Source organism: Lycium barbarum, chromosome 10 (assembly GCF_019175385.1).
Source record: "Lycium barbarum isolate Lr01 chromosome 10, ASM1917538v2, whole genome shotgun sequence".
Lineage (NCBI taxonomy): Eukaryota > Viridiplantae > Streptophyta > Magnoliopsida > Solanales > Solanaceae > Lycium > Lycium barbarum.
In genome coordinates, this window is record NC_083346.1 from 90,296,325 (window position 1) to 90,319,682 (window position 23,358).

Here is a 23,358-nt window from a genome sequence, read left to right on the forward strand (position 1 = left end):
TGTCATCACGACATTACTGACTGCCGTCACGGCCCTCCAAGAAAAGGTGGCTAGGAATGAGGCAGCCAATGCCGACAAGGACACCTCAACTGAAGAAAGAAGGCATCCTCCTCCTTTCCCATCACTAAGCTCCCCAATACCTAATCGTTTTCCTATATATCCACCGGGAACCATCCCACCTTCATTAAATCCAACTGACCCGAATCACGTTGGTACTTCTTACAGCATTCCACCAGAACAAAATACACCCAAATCCCAAGGACCACTCACTCAATCCCTTCTTACTAGGTTCCCCAGCCGGTATTCATCAACCCGGCAAACCAAGTACGTGTTACAACCCCACTAACTGGGCAAACCACCACTGCCCTGCTTAACCATTCCACTCACCAAGTATCCTTCTTCACTCCTAACATCCCAAATGAATCCTCCCCAGGACATAAAGAGCTAGATCAGTATGAGGAAATGGAGAAGGCCTGGAGGGCCGAACAGGATAAACGTGAGAGATATGGAAAAGAAGATGGAAGAGTTACTGGAAAGATGCAACAGATCCGCAAGGAAAGCTACAGGCCTAAGATATGATGACCTGCCAGAAGGGTTCAAAATCCCAAGGCGCGCATCCGCTCATACTGTGAACAATTGGTTGGAGTTAAGAAAAATGAACCTCTAATTATGTGACTATTCAATCGTAATCTAACTGGCGAAGCCGCTGAATGGTTCGCGACCCATGACATGCGTCAATGGCTCACTTAGGAGGACATGGCATAATGCTTCATGGAGAGATTTCGCTTTAATGGTGAAACGGTACCCGACCGCTACTACCTCGAGAAGGTCAAATAGAAGTCGACAGAGAATTATAAGCAATTCGCTAGTAGGTGGAGGGCTGAGGCAGCCAGTGTGCAGCCACCGATGTGTGAGGCAGAGCTAGTCTCCATGTTCATTAGGTCCCAGGAGCCTGATTTCTACGATAGAATGTTGTCCATGGCTGGGAGGCCATTTGCTGAGTTGGTCAAAATGGGAGAGACCATAGAAGATGGTCTCAAATCTAGGAAAATAGTCAACATCTTCAACAAAGCATCTGGACAACTACTGCGTGAATCTTCTGCAAGAAGAAAGAGGACGTGGCGAGCATATCCCACATTCCAAACCCAAGCCCAAAAGAACCACAATCCTCCCACATAACTTCGCCTCTTATAAATTACTCCACACCTACCTACAACCCAACACCTTTATATTATGCACAGCCAAACTTCACCACCACTATACCAGCTTACACGGCTTCTCCTAGTGTCCGTGTGTCCGCTTCTGCTTACCAAACATCACCACACAAGCATATCAACCACCACCTCAGCAAAACTACCGTCTGCCGCAAAACAACCCACCACAAGCTTATCCACCTCTAAATTATCAAAATCAACCACCACTTCCAACATATAATGCTTCACGTCCTGCTTTCGAGAGAAATCCAGGAAGAGAATTCATAACACTTCTCGAGCCTAGGGCTCGGCTCTTCGAAAGGCTATTGGCCGCGGACCTAATCCAGAAGGTCCCTCCAAAACTAGCACAGCCGGGGAATAGACTCTACAGGGCTGATCAGACTTGTGCCTACCATTCGGGAGGAAATAGGCACAGTAGAGAAGATTGCACAAATCTCAAGCACAAAATCCAAGATCTGATCAAAAAAAGGAAAATCATTTTACAAACCGCAGCTCCCAATGTGAACAAAAACCCGCTACCCAACCATGGAAACAACGGGGTCCACATGACCAAGAGGGATGAAGACTGGGAAGCTTACAGAGCATTGGTCCCCAAAGCGATTGAATCTCTAGAACAAACAGTAGCCTCCTGCACACTCCAAGAGCGCCCAAACTTCAAAGTTTTGGTCCCAGCGCCAACAACTCCAAAGGCTATACCAGGTTTCAAGACTTTGGTCCCAGCACCCATAGTAACCCAAACGGCACAATAAATTGTGCCTAGCCCCAAAGATCCAATCATTGTGTAAACAACCATGGCTCAAGGCATGACCCGCTCAGGGAGATGTTATACTCCTGAAGAGCTGGCTCAGAATGCCACAAAGAAAGAAAACACCCTAAAGAGATCAATAACCGAAGGAGAAGCTGAATATTTTTAGCGGTGTATGCAACCAAAAGACTACTTCATCGTTGAGCATTTAAAGAAGACACCGGCATAAATATCGGTGTTATCATTACTTGCTAGCTCCCCATGACACAGGCAGGCCCTCATGAGAGTGTTAGCTAGTGCACACATGTCAGCTGGTACGAGCAGCGAAGACTTGGCTGGGTTCGTAGTCCACATCATCGGAGAACATAAAATCTGCTTCACCAAAGAAGAATTGCCAATAGAAGGAATCTCCCATAACAGAGCTCTTAACATCACTGTAGAATGTCGTGCCAAGGTAATGGGGAGAGTGCTTGTGAACAATGGATCGGGCCTCAACATATGCCTCATCACTACATTAACACAGCTCGGCTATGATATAGGCAAAATCTTCCAGAGCGGGACAAACGTCAGGGGATTTGATAGATCCCAAAGTGATTTCGTGGGAGAAGTAGGCCTACAGATCCAAGTTGAGCCTGCCTCTTTCACAGCAGAATTCCAAGTCATGGCGATCACGGCCAATTATAACATGCTATTGGGAAGGCCCTAGATACATTCTGTCGGCGCAGTACTGTCAACTCTGCACCAAGCCATAAAATTTGAATGGCAGGGATAGAAAATTGTGGTCGCAGCAGAGAAGGATACCTAGAAGTATCCTTACAATCTCATACCTATGATTGAGGAGAGCCCCCATCAATCAAACTTATATATGGTGGAACACGTCGGGGCCACACATTCAGAAGGGAAAATGGACAAGCCAATGCCAGCGGTCTACATAATGATTGCCTCCACCATATTAAGAAATGGTTTTGAAATAGGAAGAGGACTGGGAAGAGACATCGAAGGAATAACAGAGCCCGTGCCAATCCCAAAGGCAAACTACCATTTTGGCCTCAGTTATATCCCTAGCGAGAGAGAGCTCACGAAAGCCATGCAAAGGAAAAAAAGGATGAGGAAATTACCTCAGCCTATCCCAGAATTGTACCAGTCATTTCCTAGAAAGATGCCGATACAGAATGGAGAATGAGTTGATGGGGGTCTCAAGTCGCTATTTCAAGAAGAGGGATGCTACGCGATCATTGAGGAAATCCAGGAGACACTCACTATATGCAGTCTGAGGCCAGGAGAGCGCTTGAACAATTGGACATCTACTCCCCTCTTGGCTCCTCGATAGAGAGATGGGTTTTCCTTAAAATCTTTTGCTAAAAAAGCGGCGACATCGGCCGAGGCCCGAACGATCACCTTTTCTAAATTACTTCGTGATATTTAAAAATGAAAATGGTCCAACGTCGTTCCGAACCAGAACAACTATTTGTAACCAATTGCTCTTGAATTAATGAAAAGCCTCGATGTACATAAAACGGCTATCCTTATCAGATAATAATAACTAAAGTTTTATAACTAACCACGAATAACGAATAATAATAAACCTAACTCTACTTTGCCTCACCTTTTCAGTAGTAACCATAATAAAACAACCGAAAATGTCATAACGTGTCGTGAAATGAACGAGAAAAATAGTCAGCAGAAATACGAGGAGAACGACGAAGCGACAATGATGCCAGAGGGACTGGTAGAAGAGTTGGAAGAATTAGAAGATAAGAAGAAGCCAAATATGGACGAAACTGAGCTGATCAACCTCGGTGACGGAGAGGATGTCAAAGAGACACGAATCAACCCTCACTTGGGAGCACCACAGAAAGAAGAGCTCGTACCGCTGTTGAAAGAATATGTGGATGTCTTCGCCTAGTCATACGCAGATATACCAGGGTTGAGCACTGACATAGTGGCCCACATATTACCCATCAAGGAGGGTTTTGCCTTGGTCAAACAAAAGACGTGAACATTCAAGAAAGAAATGAGTATCAAGATAAAAGACAAAGTAGAGAAATAGATCAAGTCTAGAATAGTGGAGGTAACATCCTACCCCACCTGAGTGGCCAACGTAGTGCCAGTACCCAAGAAGGACGGAAAGATTCGAATTTGTGTGGACTACCGAGACCTCAAACGGGCCAATCCAAAGGCTAAATTTTCCCTTCCAAACATCCACATTCTAATAGACAACTACGCCAAGCACGAGCTACAGCCATTCGTGGATTGTTTCACCGGGTACCATCAGATACTCATAAGTGAAGAAGATGCATAAAAAATAGCTTTCATCACACCTTGGGGAGTCATCCATTATAGGGTAATTCCATTCGGCCTCAAGAACGCCGGCGCCACATACATGAGAGCCATGACTACCCTGTTCCAAGATATGATGCATTGAGAAATTGAAGTTTATGTGGACGACGTAATCATAAAATCAAGGGAAAGCTCAGAACATACCACGCACTTGCGCAAGTTCTTTGACAGACTTCGCAAGTTCAATCTGAAGCTAAACCCTGCAAGGTGTGCAGTTGGAGTGCCTGTAGGTAAGTTGCTAAGGTTCATAGTCAGCCGTAGGGCCATCGAATAGGACCCTACCAAGATCAAGGCAATCCAGGAGCTACCACCTCCCAAGACTAAGAAAGAAGTCATGAATTTATTGGGAAGGTTAAACTACATTGGGCGGTTCATAGCCCAGTCAACTGTGATTGTGGAGCCAATCCTTAAATTGATCAAGAAAGACGCTCCCACAAATTGGACGGAAGAATTCCAAGAGGCGTTCAACAAAATCAAGAAGTACCCCTCCAATCCTCCCGTCTTAGTACCACTCAGGCAAGGGAGTCCTCTGTTACTGTACCTATCAGTATCAAAAAGTACTTTCGGATGCATGCTCGCCCAGCATGATGAAAAGGGCAAAAAGGAACATACCATCTACCATTTGAGCAAGAAGTTCACATCCTGCGAGGCACGGTATACGCTTGTAGAGAAAACCTGTTGTGCTCTGACCAGGATTGCCCAAAAGCTGATGCACTACCTATCGGTGTTCACCACTCACCTCATATCAAAAATCTCTATGAGCAATTGGCCATGATAGATGAGAAAAGAAGAATGGTGGCGGTATGCCACGGACAACTGTATAGACAAAGAATGTCTCGAGCCTTCAACAAGCAAGTCAGAACCCGACTCTTTCAAATTAGTCAACTCGTACTCCAGCAGATCTTCCCTCATCAGGAAGAATATAAAAGAAAGTTTACGCCAAATTGGCAAGGACCATACATAGTCAGAAAGGTTCTATCAGGAGGAGCCGTAGTCCTGGCCAAGATGGACGGACAAGAGTGGCCCAAAGCTATCAACGCAGATGCACTCAAGAGATATTATGTTTAGGATTCCATTTGCTTGAAATCGCATTTTCATTTCCTTATAATCTTACTGTTGCTTGTAATCGTACCTTGTAATAGAAACAGGAAAAAACAGATCATCTATGTAATGAACTACCCGATGACATGACTTCCCCACAGTGGGATACGTAGGCAGTCCATATCAGACACGGTCACATTTTTAGTAAACACCAAAACTCAGTTAATTTATTTTTTGAACTACGTTTGACCTGAATTCCTACTGCGATAGGATACATAGGTGCTTTCAAGCTCAGTCGTCATAAAAGAAAAACCCGAGAAACCCTTAGAAAACCTCAGAGACAAAAGTCAACGAGATCAGAATACAAGGATCAACACGTGAGATGGCTAAATGTCAACCCTACACTAGGGAAGAATTTTTTAGGGAACCTTAAAAATTCCTATCAGAAACAGTCAACAAGGAAAGTGACAAAGTAAAGCCATACACTGGAGCAGAATTTTTTAGGGAACGTCAAAAATTTCAGCATAACAAGACAAAGCAAGGGTCGCTCAGAGCAAATCCTGAAACTGGGGCAGAATTTTTGAGAAAGATCTCAAAAATTCTATCAGTTCAGAAGTCAGCAATCATACCTCTCTGGAGAGCCAGAAGACCTCGTTCGAAGAAAACACACGTCATGACACATAAAATGAAATAAACATTTCTTTTAACGAAAAAAATGCACATTTTATAAAAAATTTACTTTAGATTTTCAAAATTGGCATAAGTGTGTCCCAAAACCATCTCTCGAAATACTGAGTCCAAAGAGGGCTCGATCGAGCATCAAGAAGGAGACACCGAACGGGAAGACAACGACGCTAATCGACCTCTTAGGAAACTCACAACTTTCTGTGAATGAAGGTTTTTAACAGGATACAGGTACATTATCAACTGGCTTACTCACAGCAAAGGCGAAGAATAAACTCATCCAAGAGGTAAAGTACTGGGAGATCACAGCAAGGAATGAGTAACAAAGACACACTCGACCACGAGAGTCACAAAAACAAAATAAAGACAAATCTAGCCAAAAAGGCCATGACAAGGTCAAAGATATATCAGACTAAAAGGGTCACACAAAGAGTGAATGACAGGGACATATCAGGCCAAAAGGGATCACAATGAATGAGCATAAAGGTACATGCGACCAAAAGGGTCATGACAAGGACGAAAGGGCATATCTGACCACAAGGGTCAACAGCAAAATACAATGGACGAAAGAAAAAATAGCCAGCCACAAGGGCCATATCTTTCACCTGCATGCCAAGAGGGCCATTTCATTTATTCAAAATTTCCGAGAGGGCCATTCATACAAACAGCCGAGAGGGCAATTCATACGGACAAGCCAAGAGGACCATTCATATCAAACTGTCGAGAGGGCATTCATACAAATAGCTGAGAGGGCCATTCATATCAAACTGCCGAGAGGGTCATTCATACAAATAGCCGAGAGGGCCATTCATATCAAACTGCCGAGAGGTCTATTCATACAAATAGCCGAGAGGTCCATTCATATCAAACTGCCGAGAGGGCCATTCATATCAAACTACTGAGAGGGCCATTCATATCAAACTGTCGAGAGGGTCATTCATACAAACAGTCGAGAGGGCCATTCATATCAAATTGTCGAGAGAGCCATTCATACAAACAGTCGAGAGGGCCATTCATACAAACAGCCGAGAGGGTCCTTCATACAAAACGCCAAGAGGGCCATTCATTTAAATACCATGAAGAATGATATTGTCAAATCCAGGAGATGAGCACGCAGCCGCCAGAAAGGAGCCGACTTACTGAACCAGATCTAGCCAAATTGCAGAGTAAACGTGAAACTTTTTTTTACGCAGCCGGTCAAGATAGGGTGCCCATGAGATTCAAGTTCTCCGGCCAGGATTTGGAGGCCATCCGATCTCATACTCAGCCACACTTTATCTTGTTTTATTTTTTCTTTACTAAAAATCGCAACCGGTTGGTTATACATCGGGAAATCTGAAGGTATTCTCATATAAGGGATGTATTCTTCTCCAGCGAGTCCAACTATATGTGACCTGATTCCTAGAGACCAGGGATATGTAGGCGGGCTCAAGACCAGAGAGTAGCCAACACTCTAACAGTTGTCCAGAGAGACCTCGGTCAATACACCAAGGAATCTCAGAACTTTTCTGCCGAATCACTTAAAAGCCCTTAGTTGAGTCGAACTACAAGTGGCCTAAATTCTTGTATAGCTCGAGATATGTAGGAAACTCAAAAGTCAAGGTGCGGCCACGTATATGAAAATTGCATTAAATTGAAGGGTAAGGCAAGTCAGGTCAGTCAAAAATTAGGGTTAGTCAAATTTCGGTGCTCAGAGATGGTCCCGCCATCCCCGAACACCGAAGGGACAGTTGTTGACACCTAATGTTTTACCTCCCAAAATTTATTTTAATTACTTCGGGTCCTTGGATGATAAATAAAGTGAGCCATGCCTTTAAAGGGATTAAATAATTTTATAAAATTATTCAAGTCAATATTCTACCCCTTTAAATTTGATAAAGAGATTTTTACGACATCATGCATTATTTAGAAATTAATTGGTGCATTTTATGACATTTATGAAATATTGTTGAAATTAATCAAGAGCAAAACAATTTCGAATAATTGTTTACTTAATTTTTAAAATCGTCAAAAATCAAGTTAAATGATAATTTGTTCTCTTAAGTCCAAGAAACTTGAGTAATTGAAAGAATTGATCATTTTACCCTTCAATCTTTAATTCTGTGTGTCTGCATGATTGTATGAAATTAATGAATTGTTTAAGTGCTTAAATTAGGTTAATTAGTCAATTGAAGGATCATTATTGCAAATTAGTTTAATTATTTAATTGTTTAAATTATGGCCACAATTGAATTGACCAATTCCTGGTTTAAGACAATTGAGGTCAATTTTGCAAAATCAACCTTTAAATGGCCTTAATTGGAATGACCAAATCCATTGGCAAATCAGTTAAGGTCATTAGTGCAAATTTAGTCTTAATTGGTTAATTGGGAAAAACGGGGCCATAATTGAAATAATTAGTTAGATTCACAAAGGACATAATTTCAATCAGTTAAAAAAGAGGTTGTAATTGTAATTCATTCGGATTTGAAAGCAATTGAGGCTGTATTTGCAAACTAAGGATGTCTACATGACTAGTCGTGTTTTAAAATTAATATAAAATGCTAATCATGTCCTAATCTTTATAATCTGATCAATAATTGATGTTTAACATTTTTCTTATTTGTTTAGTCTATCCATTTTGCCCCCAGGCACATATATACATCTGATATACGTGAATATATGTGTATGGTATGCATAAATAAGGGCACCTCTCTTTCATTTTAAATCAAAGACCAGGCCCAGTCCATTAACGGACCAGACCTAGCCCATTGTAGCATTAAGAGGGGAGTATAACCTTATACTCCCACACTTTACATTTTCTAAGAACCAAACACGCCTCTCCTCTTTCCACTTTCTCACAAGAAACCCTAGTGTCGCTCCTCATTACTTCTTCATGTTTACAGTGTAATCATAATGGCAATATCTTTTACACGTCTATTACTGTGAAACAATTAAGTTTCCACGCTATTCACTCCAAATACGGTGCTATCCTCCTCTCTTTTACTTTCTTTTCAATTTTTTAGTCAAAACAATTCAATTTTTTGTATCTTTGTTGTTATTTTGTGCTTTTACGAATGATTTTCTATTGGTCTTCAATGTTTGACTTGGATCGATCCAAGACGGGTCAGATCCTACCGTATACGATTCGATTTCTGGAGATCCTGCCGTTCATTTCATGGTATGAACATTTGCATCTGGAAAATGACTTTGTACCACATCGGTGCTTTATTTTGTTGAAAGATTTTTGGGGTTCTATAAATAGAACCCTAACCCTCACTATTTCAGGAGTGGGAACAACCTCTTGAGGCTAGAATTTTGAATTCAAAGTTTTTCAGTATAAAATTTTTAAACTTTAACCTAAAAGATTTGAAGTTCCCTAGTTCAAAATTTACTTTCTTTTCTTTGTTTTTTTTGTGTTTGTGTGGCTGAGTAAGAGATTTGGAAGCACAAAAGGCTTTAAAATCAATTCTTGCGTCCGGCTACACTTCAAAAAGGTAATTCCTTATCTTGTTGTTACCTATTTAGTTATTATTATAGTTTGTTATGTATTATCTTCCTGTTATTCCGATTAGTTGGCTTAAGTATGATTAATGTTGAGTTTGCTGCTTTAATTGTGCTTGAGGCTCAGGGAGAGTTTAGTCAGGATTCTGCCTTCATTATTAGTGTTAGTTCAATGGTGCCAAATTATGCTTGCTTGATCAATGGGGAGTCTGAATATGTATCTGTTTGAACTATGTAATTAGTATTACTTCATTGATAAAGTGCTAAACTGGGGATGGCATGGTTTGTTGATGAGGTCGTAGTATTCTAAATATCTATGTGACGCACTATGAGAGTACTATTTATCCAATTACTTTCTTAATATGCTTTACTTATCTGAAAATTCATACAGATCCCTAAGTATTTGTTGTGTGACCTCTATTCTGAGTATGCCTGCAGCCCCCATCCATGTGACTTGTATTATTTCTTTCTTTGAGTTATAATACTGTGGTAACTTAAGCTCAAATCCTTATATGAAAGTATATTACATCTGCATATGGGAACCTACTTTTTGAAATGTGTTGCTTGTTCTGGATAACTGATAGCATTAAGTTGATTGTATAAAAAGAAGTATGATCACTGCTTCAGTAGCCTATATGTATATTAAGTGATGCGATAAGATCCTGATGTGTAATAATGCATTGTTCTGATAACAAGTTTAATTAAAAAGAAGGTAATAAGTGTTGTTTGATTGAGTTAAAATATAAGTAGCTTACAATCCATCCATAGAGGCACCCCTGGTTACATTCAGAGAGTTGCTTGGTATTCTTTATTTTCCTTACACCAAAGATGGAAGATAGTTGACATTTAAAGAGACTTTAGACTAATCATGTACAGCTAGTGGGTAGTAAAGCTAGAGACCCTTAAGTTGACTATGATTTTGAGACTAAAACTAATTATAGAAGACAGTAGGATCATTTAATGCTATTTGAATTGGTTAATTGACAAGGAAAGGGATCAAGGAGGTATGTGAAATGAAGTTAATCCATCTGGATCTTGAGGAAGCCTTTTAAAGGTGCCTTGGAGTAAGGATTGGGAATTAACCAAGACTAATACTTGGTTCATAGTACCTTACCTTCAAATAATCTATGGGGTATGTATTTCATTATGCAATATGCTTGATCTCTCTTTCTTATCAATGAATCAAGGGAAACAGAGGGTTTGAAGTTCAGAACTGTCTCATGTGTGTTGTGTCTTGTTAAAGTTTTAATGGATGAATAGTATATAGGTATGACTGTTCTTTTGGGATAAAAATGGAGTTTAGACTGCAAGGTCCAGTAGCTAAGTGAAAATTAGGGAAATCCTTTAAAGTATCTCATGTTAGCCATGCATAGTTACTCTGTCTCTATTTTTACCAATTGGTGCAAATCCTAATATGTCCAAGATCTAGGATCATCATCTGTGCATTCATTCTTATCTGTTTAAACTTGATAAATGATGTGGCGTGATTTTACGCCATAATCGATGCTTTTCGGCTATAAGTGTTACTAGTTTTTAAGCAAGTCTACGTGATTTTACGTGTTTTTTATTGGATTTCAGGTATTAAGTGTTTTGATGGCAAAAGTTGAAGAAGTGGAGAAAATAAGAGTCACTGAAGAGGCAGTTTGACAGAGAAATTAGACGGGTCGTAAAAACCTTATGCGGACCGTCAAACTGACCGTATAATGGTCACATTGAGCAATGTTCGACGAGCCATTCCTGCGGAGCAATTATACGGACCGCAGAATATTTGACGGTTCGTCAAAATGTATCGTGAAAATGTTAGTGATTGTTTACGGATGAAAGGAAGTAATTTGACGGTCCGCAGAACTGTTTTGCGGATCGTAAAATGGATCGTAGACTGAACACGACGGGCAATTGCGTATTTTCACTTCTCACGATTTAGGTCTTATAAATACCTTTTATAGGTTTATCTCACCACAGAACTCAGTTTTATTGTTCCTTAGCATTAGTTACTCATAGTTTTGAAGTCTTTTGGAGATTACAAACAATTGCAATTAATTTCTCTTCAATTCCAACAAATCAATTGTAAGCATTATGATTCCCATTATTTCTTATTGTTCTTCTTCTATGAGTAGCTAATTTCCCTTACTAGGGTTGTGAACCCAATGATGGGTGTTTTGTGATTGGGTTTGTGATTGATATACACATAATGGATTATTAGGGGTTAGTTATTCTTCATTCTTCATTCATAATTAATGGTTGCAAACATTGATTAAAGCAATAAACCTTGATTTATTTAGGAAAATAATTAGGGTTGGTAAGAATAACTAACAAGGACTCAAAGCTTTAAAATTTGTTTAATAAATTCACTTAGGAATAAGAAGAATTTACTTGGCATGATTAATCGTTCTTCATAGTTACTTTCTTATATTTGGAAACATCATAGAAAGACATAATAGTTATTTATTGGGAAATAGTACAGATTCATATAGAGATTAAGTGCATTCATATAATAATCCATTAGAAGTATATCGAGATCAATACCCATGATCATACACTCTATCTAACGGGGACACAACCTTAGTTTCTTTTACCATAAATTTCCACCAAAACAAGTAGATAGCAATTAGTTATAGAAAAACCAACTATTACCAAAATCATCGGATTAAGACATTAGACTAAGCTTAGCATCCTACGACTTTAGTAACCTTTTCACACCATATTCCCTGTGGGATTCGACCCCAACCTTGTTGGGTTACTATATTTGACAACGTCCGCGTTATACCATTAATAGGTGTAATTTGAGCGTATCATTTTGGCGTCGTTGCCGGGGAATTCAGTTTTGAAATTACTAAATGGTGTTTGCTTTGATTGAAGTCTTTTTCTTATTCCATCACACCTTGTTTGCTACTCTGTGTAAACCAGGTGAACATGAATCAAAATCAGCAAAATCAACGTGCTGGTAACCAGGGGAATCGGTTGAACAATCAGGCGAATGAATCAGATGATGAGAATATTTTCGCTGATCTTGTTCCAGAGGAGGATTTTGCATCTTCTATTGTTCAGCCTCGAGTTGGAGCTGCTACTGTGAAAATTGACTCCTCTCTATACCAATTGTTGAAACTTGAGGGATACTTTCGGAACTCTACCGAGAATGACCCTCAACGTCATTTGCAGAATTTTGTGGATGTGTATTCTAATGACATCCAGAACAACGTTCCACAAGATGCTATTCGGTTGAGGTTATTCAAATATTCCTTAACTGGAGAGGCAAGAACATGGTTTGAGAAGCTGCCCTGAAATTTGATTACTTCATGGGCAGAGATGGTGACTACTTTTCTCACAAAGTGGTACCCCCCTAGCAGGAAGGCTGAAATTCGTGATAAGATATATGAATTTAAGCAGCGACCGGGGGAACAATTATATGAAGCCTGGGAGAGATTCAAGGAGTATTTGCAGAAGAGCCCGAATCATGGTTTTTCGGATCAAATATTAATGGAGAAGTTCTACCGAGGACTAGATCCAGTGACGCAGTCAGTTGCTAATAATGCAGTTGATGGTTGTTTCATGAACAAAACTTATCGACGAGTGACCACCATACTTAACAAGCTAACGACTCATAATCAGGCTCGACACTCAAACAATGCTGATGTGGTACCGTATGGTAGTGCTATGATCCAAAATATAGTGAAGGAGAATCAAGACACCCAGCAAACATTGGCAGAACTTGCAACAAATATTTCCCTGCTAACGAAGAAGTTTGATGAATCCCAAATCAAGAAGGTAAATGTTTGTGAAGATGATACAGTTTTGCCAAAAGGTATGTACCATACTCAAGATGGTCCGTTCCATGATGGGCCACCTATGCAGGTTGAAGATGCTAATTATTTAAATAACTCTCAAGGGGGTTACCAAAGACAGAATTACCAAGGTGGCTATCAGATTCAGAATCAATGGAGACCTCAGCAAGGTCAAGGTGCTTACAACAACTCTGGGAACTACAATAATAATTATGGTGGTGCGAACCAAGGGAGCTACAACAACAGCAACAATTTCGGGAACAAGAGTTCCAATCCTTATATACCACCGAAAGGGCAGTCAACAGAGCAAGGTAGTTCGAAGGTTGAAGTAATGCTTGAGAAGATTCTGGCCAATCAATCTAAGTCTGAAAGGACTTTATCTGGGCTGACAGAAATAGTGGGTTCCCATACAGCAGCTATTCAGAAGCTTGAGTCACAGATGAGGGATATTTCTAGAGAGCAGCACCCTCCTAAAAAAGGAGGAATTCCGAGTGACACTATTCCAAATCCAAAGAATGGGGGAGGCGGTGTAGACCGTGTGTTTGCCATCACTATTAGGAGTGATAAAACACTCTAGGGGGCTGATGAGAAGTTGATTGATCTTTAGCCGATGGATGAAGAGGATGAGGTGCAGTATGAAGCACCTATTATTGCTGATGAGAATCCTACTGACAAGAAGGTTGCTGATATTCCAGAGATGGTAAAGGAAGCTGATAACACAAGCAAGCAAGCTGTAAAAGAGGCTCTCTGCCCTTTGACGCAGCTTTTCAAATCTAAACCTCCCTTTCCTCAGAGGTAGGTAAAGAAGAAGGAAGATGCTAAGTTCGAGAAGTTTTATGATCAGTTGAAGCAGTTATCTCTAAATTTCCCCTTCTTGGAAGCTGTCAAGGAGATGCCCGGTTTTGCGAAATATTTGAAGGATCTGCTGACCAAGAAGAAGACGGTTCAACATGAAACCGTGAGTTTGACTCACACTGTGAGTTCCATCATTTCATCACAACTGTTCAGAAAAAGGGAAATCCTGGGGCGTTCACCATTCCTTGTTCTGTTGGGCACCATGATTTTGCTCGTGCATTGTATGAAAATGGGGCGAGCATTAATCTGATGCCTCTTGCTATATATAAACAATCAAGTTTGGGGATTCCAAGGCCGACTACTATGAGATTACAAATGGCTAATAGGTCTATCAAAAGACCTGTTGGGGTGGTTGATGATGTAATTGTGCGAGTTCGTGATTTTATGTTGCCCGCTAATTTTGTGATTCTTGATTGTGTTGTTGATCGGGACATTCCTATTATTCTGGGTAGACCTTTCCTTGCTACAGGGAGAGCTCTGATGGATTCAGAGAAAAATGAAATCAAGTTCCGAGTCAACGATGAAGAAGTGACTTTTCAGGGTAGCAAAGGGATGAAGTTACCAAGTGCTTACGAGAGTCTTTCGGTAATTGATTCGTTTGATGTTGTTGATGAAGCAGTAGAGTCCAAAATAGAAGAAGAAATTTTAGGTGAAGCTCTAGCCGGTATTCTTATGAATTTCGATGCAGAAGACATGGAAGGCTATGTGGAGACAGTTAATTCACTTGTTAGGTTGGGCTCATATTCATACCACCCAAAGAAGCTAAATCTTGATTTGGAAAATAGAACAACTCCTCCAGCAAAGCCTTTAATCATTGAGCCACCTAAGTTGGAGCTTAAGCAGCTCCCATCACATCTGAAATATGAGTTCCTTAGTCCGGACAATATATTACCGGTGATTGTTTCAGCCCTATTGACTGAGGAGCAGATTTTACAGCTTTTGGAGGTGTTGAGGGAGTATAGGCGTGCTATTGGTTGGACCATAGAAGACATTCGAGGTATTCCATCTGGGATCTGTGAGCACAAAATCCAGTTGGAGGAAGATAGCAAACCGAGTGTAGAGCATCAGAGGCGATTGAATAAGATTATGCAAGAGGTCGTCAAGAAAGAGATCATCAAATGGCTGGATGCGGGCGTGGTTTACCTAATTGCTGATAGTAAATGGGTGATCCTAGTCCAATGTGTTCCTAAGAAGGGCGGCATTACTGTTGTGCCGAATGCAAAGAATGAGTTGATCCCGACCAGAACTGTCACCGAATGGAGAGTTTGCATGGACTATCGCAAGCTCAACACAGCCACTTGCAAGGACCATTTCCCTATGTCCTTCGTTGATCAGATTCTTGATAGGATAGCAGGGTGTTCCTACTATTTCTTCCTTGATGGTTATTCGGGCTACAATCAGATCAACATTGTTTTGGAAGATCAGGAGAAGACCACTTTTCCTTGTCCTTATGGGACGTTTGCATTTAGTCGGATGCCTTTTGGTTTGTGTAATGCACCAGCCACTTTTCAGAGGTGCACGATGCCAATCTTCTCTGACATAGTAGAGGACTTTTCGGAAGTATTCATGGATGACTTCTCTGTTGTTGGGGGATTCGTTTGAAGACTGTCTTGGCCATCTGGGTCAAGTGCTGAAAAGATGTGAGGAGACAAATCTCGTGCTAAATTGGGAGAAGTGTCATTTTATGGTGAAGGAAAGAATCGTCCTCGGTCACAAAATCTCTGAAAAGGGAATCGAGGCCGATCAAGCAAAAATTGATGTGATTGCAAAACTTCCACCACCTATCTCAGTCAAAGGTGTCCGAAGTTTCTTGGGACATGATGGGTTCTACAGACGCTTCTTCAAAGATTTCTCCAAAATTGCTAACCCAATGTGCAAGCTTCTTGAAAAAGAGGCTAAATTTGTGTTTGATGATAAGTGTCAGAAGGCGTTTGAGGAGTTAAAAGAGCGTCTCACTACTGCTCCTATTATTGTTGCTCATGACTGGTCCCTGCCATTTGAACTAATGTGTGAAGCTAGTGGTTTTGCAATAGGTGCTGTGCTTGGGCAGAGGCACAATAAAATTATGCACCCGATCTATTATGCAAGCAGAACACTGAATGCTGCCCAGATGAATTACACAGTGACGGAGCAAGAGCTGTTTGCCATTATGTTCGCTTTCGAGAAATTTCGGGCCTACTTGTTGGGGTCCAAAGTAGTGGTTTACACTGATCATGCAGCCTTGAGATACCTCATGGCAAAGAAGGAAGCAAAGCCGCGACTGATCAGATGGGTGCTATTGCTGCAAGAGTTTGATTTTGAGGTGAAGGACCGCAAGGGCACTGAAAACCAGGTTACTGACCATCTTTCTCGGCTTGAAGAGGTTGGGAGACCTTCTGATGAGCTTGATATAGATGATGCTTTTCCGGATGAGAGGGTGTTGGCTGTGTCAAATGAGGTGGCACCGTGGTATGCTGACATTGCCAATTATTTGGTAATACGCATAGTTCCATAAGATATCAAAGCCTACCAAAAGAAGAAATTCTTGCGGGATGCTCAGCAGTACTATTGGGATGAGCCTTATTTGTTCCGAACATGTGCTGACAATATCATTCGGCGTTGTGTTCCGGAAAGTGATGTGATGGCGATTCTAAAGGCGTGCCATGACTCTCCTGTTGGGGGTTATCATAGCGGAAACCGGACTGCGGCTAAGGTACTTGAGTGCGGCTATTACTGGCCGACCATTTTTCATGATGCTAATCTATTGGTACGGTCCTGTGATCAATGTCAAAGGCAAGGGAATATCAGCAGAAGGCAAGAGATGCCTATGAATTTTGTTATGGAGGTAGCAGTATTCGATGTCTGGGCGATTGACTTTATGGGACCCTTTGTGAGTTCAAGTGGCATGAAATACATCTTGGTTGCTGTGGACTATGTGTCAAAATGGGTAGAAGCGGTGGCTTTACCTAATAACGAGGCCAAGAGTGTTATGGGGTTCCTCAAGAAGAACATATTTACTCATTTTGGTACTCCGAGGGCTATAATCAGCGATGGTGGATCCCACTTTTGTAATAGAGCTTTCGCGGGATTGATGGAGAAATATGGTGTACAATATAGGGTGGCAACACCTTATCATCCTCAGACAAGTAGACAGGTTGAAGTGTCCAATATGGAGATCAAGAGCATTCTAGCAAAAACAGTGAATACGAATAGAACTGATTGGGTCCGCAAGCTCGATGATGCTCTATGGGCATACCGAACTGCTTTCAACACTCCGATTGGGACTTCACCCTTCAAGATTGTGTTCGGAAAAGCTTGTCACTTTCCGGTTGAGCTTGAGCACAAGGCTATGTAGGCGCTGAAGAAACTGAATATGGAGTGGGAGGAAGCAACCAAGCTCAGGTTGTTTCAACTAAATGAGATGGATGAGTTTCGGTACCAGGCATATGAGAGTGCAGCACTTTATAAAGAAAGGATGAAGCAGTACCATGACAAGAAGATCTTGAAGCGAGAGTTCTACAAGAGTGACCCAGTTCGTGTCCCAGGTAAGTATTTCTACGGTTCGTAAAAATAAATAAAAAAATCGGTAGTTTTTTTTTTTATTTTAATTAGTATAAGAAGTCGGCTGGGTTTAAATAATACCTTCCCTTTCCCACTCAAATACCAGAAACATTTCTTAAATCCCTTCATCTTCCCTCTCCCACTAAACCATAAATCCTTACAACTCCTCACACCCACTCCCTAAAATTACGCCCCACATATTCCTCACTACTCTTTTCCATTTAAAACTCCTTCTTTCCCTTGCCCACAAACTCCCAGCCATCTCATAATCATAAAAAAAACAATTGTGCTAGTTGTTCTTCGAGAGACCAAGGTCCCGTAGAGAGATTTGTGATTGTAGTGCTGTACTGCCCACTCCAACAAGCAAGTAGGTGTGTGATTCTATGTCCCTGTGATCATCACTGGCCATTATATCCCATAATTCATAATATATGTTGGGTGTGGGGTTTGTGCATAAAATTGGATATTGATGAACTCATAGGTGATGGTATGATGGGTTGGAGGGCATTCCAATGATTGTGTTCAAGTCTTTGGATTCAATCACTGTTATGCCCGCCAACTGTTCGATGAAATGCCTAGGAAAAAAAAATTATAAAGAAAACGGTGAAGTCTGAGTAACCCCGGCTTTATATGAGTTCTACAAGTGTGCGGTGATGTATAACCTTGTGTGTGAATTGAAGAGTCGAGTGTAACAACGAACGACACGAACTGAGTAGAAGAATTCGACTACAAGTTTGACGGACCATAGAAATTTTACCGGTCCGTCTAGATGTGTCGTCAAAATTTTAGTGCGAGTATAATGTACTGTGACCATTTGACGGTAGGTTTGACGGATCGCAGAAAATTCTGCGGGACGACAAAACTCATCGTCAAATGGTCCAACCAACACCCACTCACTGTGACCATTTGACGGTAGGTTTGACAGACCGCAAAAAATTCTGCGGTGCGTCAAAACGCATCGTCAAATGGTTAGTTGTAACAATTTCGATTGTTGCCATTTGACAGCCAATTGTGCGAACCATATAACTTCCTGCGGCCCGCCAAAACATTTGACGCTTTAATTCCATGCAAAAAAAAAAATTGTGCATTTAACACATAAGTTGAAGGTGATACTGACATGTTTTCCACAGGTATGCCTCCCAAGGTTTGAGGAAGTGCTCCAACCACTTCACGAGGTAGAGGAAGGACAGAGCTCAAAGTCGTCGGGGGCTCCGTGATGAGCCCGACCAAGGAGAAATTAGTGCAGGGGATGACGCGCCACTGGCAGCAAGACTCACCAGAGCTAGGGGTGCTACTCAGGTACAAGTGTCCTCCCAGTCTGAAGAGAGGAACACTTCTACATCCTCTAGCAGCTCGGAAGATGAAGTGGAAGCTGCCAGGCTGCGGGAAATCCGAATGAAGGAAAGATCAGAGCACAATGTCAGATTTTCTGTGCCGGGCTCCAAAGAAATATACGATCAGGGGCTTGAAGAAAAAGAGGGGGGTGGTCCGAAGAAAAGCATCCATGAGGAGAAACGAATTAGCCTAGACAGATTGGAGGGTTTTCCACGTATTCTTGCTACTCTTGACCACCATCAGTGGAACTTCATTAGTCGCCCTCCAGGGGAGTACATCTCATCTCTAGTGCGGGAATTCTATGTTAATTATGTGGCGAAAGTGAAAAATACTTTCAAGCCAGTTCAGCTTAGGAAGAATAAGCCACCCCCATTGACAGAAGTGACAGTCTGAGGCCAGCGAATCAATATCTCTACCGAGACAATCAATCGTTTCTACTTTGGCCCCGATTATGTACCACCGCCAAACACAGATGAGCTTAAATACAGATTGGGTGGTGATCGGAACGACAAACTGGCTGAGTTACCATAGGTTGCTTCGGTGATAGCAAGGGGTTCCCCTGAGTGGAGTAAAAACACCTCGTTACCGGTAAAGAAAGCGGATTTATCAGTGGAAGGAAAATTTTGGTGGAGCGTGTTGATCCATAGGTTGTTCCCTAGTCAGTCAGATAACGTGTTGCTGGTTAAGCGGGCCATACTAGTAGTTGCCATCATGTCAAGGTACAACATAAATGTGGGAGATTTGGTGGTTCAACAAATTCATCAGAGAGCAATGACCAAGGAGTTGTCACTCGCATATCCCTGCCTCATTACAGCGTTATGCTTACGGGAAACTCTAGATCATTATGCACACCGAGATCATCGGTTACTAGCCAAGAGTGTGTATGAGCTCTGGAAGAGCAGAGATGGGGACATCCACCCTACTCCAGATGTTCCTATAAAGCTCACTGCTGGGCTGCCTGCTCCAACATCCCAGGTACATGAGCTAGCAGCTCCCGAGACATCACAGGAAGGGCCGACTTCCACAGGCACATTAGCTCAGTTCGTTTCAGGCACCCCGGGTACATCTACAGGGCCCTCTTCCCAGGCTGCTCTAGTTATTCACAGCACTCCTACCGCTCAGAGCAGCCATGTGGCCTCAGCTTCTACAGCCTTGCCTGGCGGTGTTCTGATAAAGTTTAATGCTCAAAATTTCCATGCTGCGTTTGTGAAAGCAGACAGGGCAGACCGCCAAGTTGCTAACTTTATGGGACAGCTGTAGGGTTATATAGATAAAAGGGTGGCAGCAGCCTTGGAGCCCGCAAGGAAGAAGGGGTAGGATTCCCATAAACTCATTCATTCTCGGATTGATGGACTTGAGCGGCGGATTCTGGAGCTTGAAAAGGTAGGCCCTACAGTCGATCTGGGGACGATGCAAACAGAGTTGATGCAATTGAAGACAGATGTGCTAGCATTGAAGGTTAAAGAGGGACTTGCATCTGCAACCCCGCCACAAGCACAGACGCTAGACTTAGCCTCTCTGTTGCCTGTGGTTAATTTGCTGGGAGATGATTCCCCACCTCGGGCTACTAGCAAAAGGCCTAGGGAGGAAGGCGAGAATGATGATGAGGAGGAGGACAGTGAGGAGGAAGAGCAGTTTCAAAAGGTTCAGCAACGCTCTCTTGAGGAGACCCATTTTACGGGGGCGTCATCCAGCCATGCCCCTCCTGTTGAGATGACAGTGCCTAATGTTGTGCTACCAGTAGAGGCTAGTACCATGGGTCCAGGGGAGCAACCGCGCTCTCAGAGTTCGCTAAAGCCAGCTGTTGGTACCACCATTCCAGCGACAGGGCAGGCACTGGACACCACTACTGAGGTGATGATACCTCAGAACGTGCAGGACGCCTAGAGCATTTTAGGTAGCCCTATCCCTTTGGTTTGCTTATTTTCATGCCTTGGGGACAATGCATGCTACTTTAGTTGGGGGTGGGACTATTTGATAGTAGTGTAGTGTAAATATGTGTTTAGGAACCCCCTCGGCTTTTCTTTGCCAGAGTTCTTCTCCTGAGGGGGGTTTTATTTTGTTGAAACTGGTATGTTTAGGATGTTGCTTAGGTTGAGTAGAGTAACTTTGACTTATTTGGTGTTACTTTGTAACTGATGGCATGTGTTATGGTTTGTTGAAAATTTTGGACCCCTCGAAAATTTGAAAAATGCATACTTAGAACAGTTATTGGTTGACATGATTGATTATTTATGTGACATTATGATTATTGGGGCATTGTGTGTGATAAATGACTACTTAGGAGGTCACAAGTGTAAAAATAATTGTCCTTAGGCCAATGTGTGGGTGAGTTGTTAGTTTAATTCTGTTTAAGCATGTATAATCTAGAACTTGCCTGGTTGGTCTTGTTTGAAATCCGAAAGTTAGTTTGGTTGTGAAATGATCGTAGGATTTCTTTGTGTAAATAGTCACTTTGCCTAAATAAGTCTTACCAAAAGCTGAAAATATCCCTAGTTTTCCTTTTTGAGCCTTTTGACCTTTCTCTTGGCTAGCCAAATATGAAACCTCACCCGTTGTGCAATTTATCCATCTTCTCACCCGTTCCCTCTTTGATGCTACTAGATAGACGAGGCAAAGTGCCTAAGTTGGGGGTGAATTAAATGTGGAGTAGATGTTAAAAACATAAGTTGGGGGTGGTAGCGTTTGCTAGTGGAGATTCGATGTGGTAGTTGCATATAAATAAAAGTCTTTTAAAAAAAATAAAAAAAATCAGGAAATTGTCACACAAAAAGATTTGCAAGTTGGATAGGAATAAAACCACATCGAGGTTGAAAACTTGAAAGAAAATAAAGGGGTTGGAAAGAAAAGAGATGAATCAAGGTGAAGAGATGTTGTAGTGTTCAAGGAGGGTGAGTCACTAATATCCAAAGAGTATCCTACCCGTCCCTAAGCCTACATTACAAGCCAAAACAAGTCCTAATGTGATCACAACCGAACGAGCCTAGGATGAAAACAAATAAAATAAGGGCAAGCCTATGGTATTTGCATGTGTAGATATGAATTTCTTTGTGAGTGTGAGTGTTTTTCTCTTCTCTTTCGTCTTCGTCCCATTCTTGTTGTATATATGTGTGTTGGGACATTCTTTGGTCTATGTGAGGGAATAAGGATGAGAATTGAGCAAAATAAAGTGACCGCCTAAAGTAGCGTTTGGGTGCATCATAATGTGTTCGATAATGTAATGTCATGCATTGAAGCTTCATTGTTAGTCATAGCATTCTTGAGTCATGTATATTGCTTGGAAATAGAAAATTAGGGTGGTCCTTTGAAGAAAAACATGCATGCCGGTAGTTCAGAGTCAAAACCAATGTAGACATTGTTATTCTATGATATCTAGGTGTTAGATTGAGTCGTTCTTTTGTATGGCTTGCTTGAGGACAAGCAAATACTTTAAGTTGGGGGTGTTGATGTGGCGTGATTTTACGCCATAATCGATGCTTTTCGGCTATAAGTGTTACTTGTTTTTAAGCAAGTCTACGTGATTTTACGTGTTTTTTATTGGATTTCAGGTATTAAGTGTTTTGATGGCAAAAGTTGAAGAAGTGGAGAAAATAAGATTCACTGAAGAGGTAGTTTGACGGAGAAATTAGACGGGCCGTAAAAACCTTATGCGGACTGTCAAATTGACCGTATAATGATCACAGTGAGCAATGTTCGACGAACCATTCCTGCGGAACAATTTTACGGACCGCGGAATATTTGACGGTCAGTCAAAATGTATCGTGAAAATGCTGGTGATTTTTGACGGATGAAAGGAAGTAATTTGACGGTCCGCATAACTGTTTTGCGGACCGTAAAATGGATCGTAGACTGAACCCGACAGGCAATTGCGTCTTTTCACTTCTCACGATTTAGGTCTTATAAATACCTGTTATAGGTTTATCTCACCACAGAACTCAGTTTTATTTTTCCTTAGCATTAGTTACTCATAGTTTTGAAGTCTTTTGGAGATTACAAACAATTGCAAATCATTTCTCTTCAATTCCAAGAAATCAATTGTAAGCATTATGATTCCCATTATTTCTTATTGTTCTTCTTCTATAAGTAGCTAATTTCCCTTACTAGGGTTGTGAACCCAATGATGGGTGTTTTGTGATTGGGTTTGTGATTGATATACACATAATGGATTATTAGGGTTTAGTTATTCTTCATTCTTCATTCATAATTAATGGTTGCAAACATTGATTAAATCCATAAACCTTGATTTATTTGGGAAAATAATTAGGGTTGGTAAGAATAACTAACAAGGACTCAAAGCTTTAAACTTTGTTTAATAAATTCACTTAGGAATAAGAAGAAT

At 41.4% G+C, this 23,358-nt stretch overlaps 1 non-coding gene across 1 annotated transcript; it reads right to left on the reverse strand.

Annotated features, from left to right (window-relative positions):
- Positions 1 to 12,862: 12,862 nt before the first annotated feature.
- Positions 12,863 to 12,968, reverse strand: LOC132616298 (small nucleolar RNA R71). The gene has a single exon (XR_009573089.1). It is a non-coding gene; the product is annotated as a small nucleolar RNA R71 (small nucleolar RNA).
- Positions 12,969 to 23,358: the final 10,390 nt, after the last annotated feature.